The 8,492-nt window shown below is 39.9% G+C and overlaps 1 non-coding gene across 1 annotated transcript; it reads right to left on the bottom strand.

Moving 5' to 3' along the window:
* Positions 1 to 2,973: 2,973 nt before the first annotated feature.
* Positions 2,974 to 3,080, bottom strand: LOC114170919. The gene has a single exon (XR_003601272.1). It is a non-coding gene; the product is annotated as a small nucleolar RNA R71 (small nucleolar RNA).
* Positions 3,081 to 8,492: the final 5,412 nt, after the last annotated feature.

Raw genomic sequence — 8,492 nt, 5'->3', positions numbered from 1 at the left:
GTGTTGGCATTGCACTCACGTGGAGATGGAGACGACATAACTGGCGGTGGGTACTGCTATGGCTGTGCGAGCTTCCATGGTGGCGCGATGGTGATCTACTGGTGCGTGAAGTTGTGTGCTCGCGATTGCAGGTGCTTGGAGATGTTCATGAGTGCGTCGTAGTTGAGATTCTGCTTCATTTGCGTTGTGAAAACCCAGCCATGGTTGACGCAAATCTGTGGGCTGTGTAACATCCCTAAGGAATATTACTTTAAATAATTATAAATGAATAAATAAAATAAATTAAAACACAATAATATTAATAAAACCTCATTTTATAATCGAATATTCCCAAATGTGGGAAAATTAAAATGAAACTTTAACCGTAACATAGTTCAAATATTCGAAATTTCTTTATTACAAAATCTACCAAAGCACATAATTAAAAATTACATCAAAATTCTTTAAAAGAAAATCCTTTCAAAAGCCCCAGGTAGCCCCTGCACTCCGCCTCTAAGCATCTCCTGGCTCACCTGTCAAAATCATCTGCTCCCGGATAACAAGTTATCCGATCATCGCCACACACACACAGATAGGGTGAGCTATGAACGGATATATAAATACATAAAATAAATAAGTCATCCATCCCAAAGAAGCTAACATCACTAAAGTATTTCATTATTTTCAAATTAACCATCCCTGATCTCATAGTCCTTCATGAGTCATATGCATGAACTAGGTCTTAGGACTTCATTGTGCTCCCACAAAACTAACCCATTCGTGGTCCAATCCTACGAGCCTATCATGCTCATAGTCCTGGCCTACAGACTCCTCGTCTGTAGTAAACATCCAAGCCTTCCTCGCTCGGACCATGGCACGCACGCAATCACCATACTATGGACTCGTCGCCCAATAGTAGTCGACCGGAACATGATAGTTCCTTGCCCATCGTGCGTCCGACGCATGTAATCACCATACTATGGACTCCTCGCCACTTAGCAACCGACGAGAACTACCTAGTTCCATGCCCATCATGCGTCCAACCATCAAGCACATCCCAAACCCCTATTGGACTTAGTCCATCAAGCCCAAACACCACAATTACAAGCATATAATTCCTATACTTTAGAAACTCACAATCAAACAATCCATACATCACCCACAAACACGAAACTCGTAGTATACTCGCTTAAGCTAGAGCTCTTCGCTCAGGCTAGCCCGTCAGTCTTGCGTAAGCCACCCCACCTCGCATGAGCGAGCGTTCAATAGTGACTTCACCATCACATCTCGCTTAGGTGAGCTTTTCTCGCCTAAGCGAGTCATACTTGCACCCAAAACACCTAGCCCTCGCTTGAACGAGAATTAAACTTAGAATTTGTGTCAAACCACTTCGTGAACTCGCTTAGGCGAGAGTATCCAACGCTCAGAACTCAAAACTTCTCGCTTGGACGAGAAGTCGCGCTCAAAATGGTACAGGCTTCCTCGCGGACTCGCTTAGGGGAGCCGCTCTCGCCTAAGCAAGATTGCATTTCGCTCAACTCCAACCTTGGTCGAGTGAGCGAATTGCTCGATCCTAAACCCTGAATGAACTCCTACAACTCTCGCCTAGGCGAGAAGGAGTCGCTTGGGCAAAACTTGTAGAGTTTCGCCACCAAGGTTTGAACCCTTAACCACTCAGTCACCATTCCAGTGCATAACCAATTCAACCAATCATGTTTCATGACAATTCATATAATTCTATAATCTTATTATCACACAACATAATCATGCATAATATTAAAATTTAAATAATCAAACAACATATAATGGCATACCTAGGACTTGAACCCAAGTTCTCTCACATAATTAAGTACTCTCAGCCACTTAAGCTAGTACTTTTCCATGTCACACCCATTAACATTTAATGCCATAAAGGCTCCCACACTACCCGCATTTATTAATTAATTAATTTTCACGGGTCTTACAGGCTGCTGGTGCGGACGGTGATGGTGATGGTGCAAATCTGTGAGATGGAGGAGATGATGATGTGGTAGTGTATAATTGGTGCAAATGTGTTTACAAGGATAATGACACATGTCAACATATGGTTGGCCTGATTTGAAAGGTGGGGATTGCCACATGGCATAATGTGGTTGAGTGGAGTTTAAGTGGTAGGAAGGGTGCAACTTAGTAATAGCTGGGGGGTGCAGAACAGGTTTTTGTGGTCCACATACAAGAGCAGTGTGTAAATAAAAATTGGGGGTGCATTTAGCTCCTGACTATTTCTTTTCCAGAATTTTCTGATTTTGGACTTATTTTGTAACTTTGAATATTTCAAATCCACACTTTTCATGACCCAAATTAAATTCCAGCTGCATTAACAAATATTAGAATATCCAATAATATTGCAACTAAAATCAATTTTTACGCCATTTTTACCTTACGTACTCAATAAATCCAATAATCACAAATCCTAATTAAAATCAATCCTTAAGTACAAAAATTCTATTAAATCCCCAAATTTAAAAATTAAATGAGGGCAAAAATTTGAACTCATCAGATAATGTTTCTGTGTGTTTTGTGTAGTGTGCTTGTTGTTTGTGTGGTATTGTGAATAGTGTCGCAACGCATGAACAATGTCATTTCTAGAGTTGTGAATAGTACATGAATAATGTCAAATTCTAGCATTTAACTTGTGGAATTTTTTTCTGGTAGCTACAGTGCTTGTTTTAACTTGAAATATTTTATCCCCACTTTTAAGACCTTGAACTTGATGAGAAAAATCCATTTGCAGGTGAGGACCTGTGTAAGCATCTGGACTAGTTCCATGTTAGGGGCTCAACCATGAAGCCTGTAGATGTCCAAGAAGATCATGTGTACTTGAAAGCTTTTCGTCATTCCTTGGAGGGCAATGCAAAAGATTTTCTGTACTACCTTGCACCAAGGTCCATCTCGAGCTGGGATGACTTGAAGAGATTGTTCTTGGCCAAATTCTTCCCTGCATCCAGAACTACAACCATAAGGAAGGAGATTTCTGGCAGCAAGCAACAATATGGGGAGAGTGTCTACGAATATTGGGAGAGATTCAAGAATTTATGTTCTTGTTGCCCACACCACCAGATATCCGAGCATCTGCTTCTTCATTATTTTTATGAAGGTTTGCACCATATGGATAAAAGCATGATTGATGCTGCAAGTGGTGGTGCTCTTGGTAATTCGACCCCAGCAGCAGCGAGGCAATTGATTGAGAACATGACCTTTAACTCTCAGCAATTTGGTGCAAGAAATGATGCCATTGTTATTAGGGGAGTTCATGATGTAGGAGCTGCCGAATACACTAAGAAGTTGGAGACCAAGATTGATGCTCTTACCACCTTAGTCAACCAACTTGCTGCGAATCAAAGAGCTTCACCTTCTACTGTAGGAGTTTGTGGCATTTGCACGTCAGTTGAGCATTTCACAGATTCTTGCCTAGCCTTGCAACAGGCCACGACTTTTGCACCTTCTAATACTCCTCAAGCCTATGCTGCTAACATTTTCAGAGAAAGCGTGATGCTCATGCAACCGGTCCTTCCACATCTAGTGTGACTCCTATGCCTTCCACCTCTACTGCCGCACCTTCCATCTCTTTTCCTTTCCCTCCAAGAGCCATTCCAAGCAAGAAGATGGAAGAAATTGACAAGGAGATCTTAGAAACATTCAGGAAGGTAGAGGTGAACATACCTCTGTTGAATGCCATTAAATAGATCCCCATATATGCAAAGTTCTTGAAGGACTTGTGCACGCACAAGAGGAGGCTAAAGGAAAACAAGAAGATCAACATGGGAAGGAATGTGTCAGCATTGATAGGTAAATGTGTTCCTCAAATTCCTGAGAAGTGCAAGGACCTAGGTACATTTTGTGTACCTTGCATCATAGGTAACAATAAATTTGAAAATGCAATGCTTGATCTTGGTGCTTCAATAAATGTAATGCCTTTGTCTACTTTTAAATCTCTTTCTCTTGGACCCTTGCAACCTACGGGCGTGGTGATTCAGTTGGAAAATAGAAGTGTTGCCACCCCGCAGGTTTAGTTAATGATGTTTTAGTTCGTGTTGGTGAATTGATTTTCCCTTTTGATTTTTACTATTCTTGGTATGGAAGAAGGATTTTCACATGGTTTTGCACCAATCTTTTAGGCATACCGTTTTTGAAAAATGCACGAACCAAGATTGATGTCCATGCAGGTACTTTGTCCATGGAGTTTGATGATATTGCGGTGTGTTTTAATATTTTGGATACCATGAAACATCCTTTTGAGGATCACTTTGTTTCTCACGTTGATATCATTGATGATGTTGTTGATGGACTGATATCTGATTTCCACCCTTTGCATTGCATGAAATATGCATCTATGTATGAATTGTCTAAATTTGCATGCGTTGGTGTTGACTCTGATTCATATTATGATTATGATTATGATTTTGATGTTGATTCTGAGTATGACTCTCTGGGTGTTGTACCATATGATTTTGATGTTACACGGTCAAAATGCACTAACCATGTTGCAGGAAGTACATATGCATTTGATTGTTATGTTGAGGTACAGGCTGTGGAACCCATTTCTCTCCCCCTAGTTCCTGATATTCAGCCAGCATCCAACACTCCAGAGTTGAAACCCCTACCAAACAACCTCAAGTATGTCAACTTGGAGGAGGAGGAGAAACTGCCCGTCATCATTTCCACCTCCCTCACTACTGAATAAGAGCAAAGGTTGTTGCATGTTCTTAAAAAGCACAAGAAGGCGATTGGATGGACATTGGCCGCAATTCCTGGTATTAGCACATCAACATGCATGCATAGGATATTATTGGAAGATGGAGCAAAGCTAGTCAAACAACCACAAAGGTGACTGAACCTTGTCATTCTAGAGGTTGTGAAGAAGGAGGTGACCAAACTTCTACAAGCAGGGATCATCTACCCCATTACAGACAGTTAGTGGGTCAGTCTCATCCATGTGGTTCCTAAAAAGACAAGCCTCATTATAGTCAATAATGAAAAAGAGGAATTGATTCCAACTAGGGTACAAAATAGTTAGAGAGTTTGCATCGACTATAGAAGGCTAAATCAAGAAACCACAAAAGACCACTTCCCCTACCTTTTATTAACTAGATGCTTGACTGCTTGGCATGTAAATCTCATTACAGCTTTCTTGATGGTTTTTCGGGTTACTTTCAAATCCATATTTCACTTGAGGACCAAGAGAAAACAACATTCACCTATCCCTTTGTCACTTTTGCCTATAGGAGAATGCCTTTTGGCCTATTCAATGCCCCTGGCACATTCCAGCGGTGCATGCTTACCATTTTCAGTGATTTTCTTGAAAACTGCATAGAGGTGTTTATGGATTATTTTACTGTGTATGGATCCTCCTTTGATGCATGTTTAGACAGTCTGGACAAAGTTTTGAATAGGTGCATCCAATCTAACCTTGTTCTCAATTTTGAGAAATGCCATTTCATCGTAGAACAAGGCATAGTTTTAGGGCACATCATTTCGAGTAAGGGCATTGAAGTTGACCCTGCCAAGATTTCAGTTGTTTCACAGTTGCCTTACCCCTCTTCTGTGCGAGAGGTTCGTTATTTTCTTTGCCATGTAGGGTTTATAGGCGCTTTATTTAGGATTCAACAAGAAGGCCCTTCCATTGTCCAAGTTGTTGTAAAAGGATGTTGACTTCATCTTTGATGAAGAATGCAAAGAGGCTTTTGATTGCCTCAAGAAGGCCCTTACCACTACTCCGATCATTCAGGCGCCCGATTGGACGACCCTGTTCGAGTTGATGTGTGATGCATCCAATTATGCATTGGGGGTTCTTTTGGCTCAAAAGATTGACAAGCAGCCGAGGGTAATCTACTACGCATCTAGAACATTGGATGTTGCCCAAGCAAACTACACCACAACAAAGAAGGAGCTTGTTGCGGTTGTTTTTGCACTTAAAAAGTTTAGATCTTATCTGCTTGGTTCTCTTGTTGTTGTGTTTACTAACAATGCAGCTCTTAAGTACTTGTTGAAAAAGGCAAAATCCAAGCCTTGGTTGATTAGATGGATGCTTTGACTCTAAGAATTTGATTTGGACATCCATGATAGGAGCAGAGCACAAAATTTGGTTGTAGACCGCCTATCTGGGATGGCTTTCCCGATGAAAGTTTGTTGACACTCTCTGCTTCTTTTCCCTCCCCATGGTTTGCTAACATTTTGAATTATCTTGCTGCTTCTATTTTTCCTCCCTTAGAATCCAGAGCTCAATGTGATAAACTCAAGAGCGATGCTAGGTATTATATTTGGATAAGATAATTAATTTGGTAACATGTGATTAGTGGATTTTTAGTGGAATCAAAGGATCAATACATTTTGAATTCTGTTCAATTAAGTTTCACTATTAGATTTGATGAAGGATTATCTTGTTTCTTTTTAAGATGATTGAATATGGTGTGAGTGGATTAAGAAAGCTAAGTGAAATCCCCACTGGACATTAAGATAGCAAGCTATCTAAATGTGAAGGTTCCTTTCACAAAGCTCAAGAGAAGAAGATGATGGATTGATTCAAAACAAAAAGGAAATGGGAAGCATATAAACCATAGAAAACAAAGAACAATTAAAGGAAGAAGAAAACATAAAATGGAAAGGAAAGGAATGGTAAAAATGTGAGAAGCACACCACTACAAGGCTAGGCTAGAAGCCATGGCAACTTTGAAGATGAGTGGATGTGCGCGGCCACTTGCTATGCAAGATAAGGCTTAAAACTATTCACTCCCAACGGAGGAAACTCTCATAAAATGGTTGAGACGCAAGAGTGTTTTTACTTCAAAATGTTCAACCCTTTTACATGTCTAGGAGCACCCCTTATATAGAAGAGTTTAGGGGCCTCTAAGCAAATAAAAGATACCTAAGGATGTCTCTACAAAAACCTAACCCTAGCTTCTAGAAACTAGGTCAAATAAGGTTACAAAAATGAGAGACAAAAGAGCCAACTATGGTGTGTGCAAGGCTGATTTCGTTCTAGCACAAAAAGAGACAAAGAATGTGTCTCATATGTCTCCAAAAAGTGGCCAAAGTGTGCTAAAAACAAAGGAGACCAAAGGTACATAGGTACACTTGCTTCATGCCTTTTACTTTATGCTTTATGCCTTTGCTTTACTCTCTCCTCCACATCATTTATGCTCCCCAATCACCATGCGCCACCTAGCATTGCTTTCTTACTCCTAATTAACCTACAAAGCAAATAAACATAGATTAGCATGTTGGCTTAAGTAAAGTCAACTATAGTCAACTATAGTCAACAAGTCAAACCTAGTCAAAGGTCAACAAGTCAACTAAAGTTGATTCAACTAAGTCAACTTAAGGAATCAAAAATAATAAACAGAAATGAAAGGGATGAAGGATTAGTGAACTTCCTTTCTAAACATGCTTAGCCTTCTTAAGCATGTGCCTCCATTCTTGGTTGGGGTCAATCCTTCATCAAGATTTTAGTAATTTTGTGTTGAAACTGAATCTGCCAAACCCCCCATTATGTTATAGGTGTTGTCTTTGTCTAGAAAATGAAGCTTTGAACAAGAACATTGGTCGTTGGGAGACGACTCTAGTTAGTTACCACATATTGCATTTTTCAGTTTTAATTTGGTGGGGTATGGTCTCTATCAAGGACGAATTGCAAATGAAAAAGAAAAGACATAATGAGGAAAAAGAAAAAACATAATGACGAATTGCAATTTTATTACCAAAGTGTTACTTTCCTACAAAAAGAGCTTTCCAAAGCAAGATATACACCACCATTCTTCCTTCTCTTCCTAAATCTAAAGAGAAGAACAAAAGTGTAATCAAGAGAGGAAGGATGGGTTCTCCAAAGCGAAGGGTTGTACCCTTAACAATCAAGAAAGGAACGATGGCTCCTCCAAGCTAGGGGTTATATCCTTAGAAAACATGTGATGGACTTCTTAGGAGAAAGGAAAAATTACTTCCTTAACTAAAGTCAAACTCCATCAACTAAAACATCAAGAATTTGAGATCAAATTCTCTCCAAGAGGGGGAGGATGATGAGCCTCTAACCCCCTACAAAGAATGAATGCCTAAGGCATATGTTAAGAGAGCCAATATGTTTAGAAAGAGAGTCCTCTAACCCTTCATCCATTTCCTTGTTTGCTATTCCTTTTGTTTGAGTTCCCTAAGTTGACTTTGGTTGACTTAACCTTGGTTGATTTGTTGATCATTGACTTGGGTTGACTTGTTAACTATAGTTGATTTAACCTTAGTTTACATGTTAATCCTTGTTTATTTTTTTTTAGGTTTACTTATGGTAATTAGGAGTGGATTAACACTAATGGAGTGGAGGAGAGCTAAACCTACATGGCATGACTAGGTGGTGACATGGAGGGGAGAGGAAAGCTTAAAGCATAAATCATAAAGCATAAAACACCTTGTACCATGGTGGTCCTCCCTTGGCTTGGATGAAATTAATGAGAGGATGCCACTTGTCTACCCCATTTTTGTCATCTTAT

The sequence above is a fragment of the Vigna unguiculata genome, chromosome 11, assembly GCF_004118075.2.
Source record: "Vigna unguiculata cultivar IT97K-499-35 chromosome 11, ASM411807v1, whole genome shotgun sequence".
Taxonomy (NCBI): Eukaryota; Viridiplantae; Streptophyta; class Magnoliopsida; order Fabales; family Fabaceae; genus Vigna; species Vigna unguiculata.
Note: the sequence above shows the minus strand (reverse complement) of the source record. Positions and strands in the feature narration are given on the sequence as shown.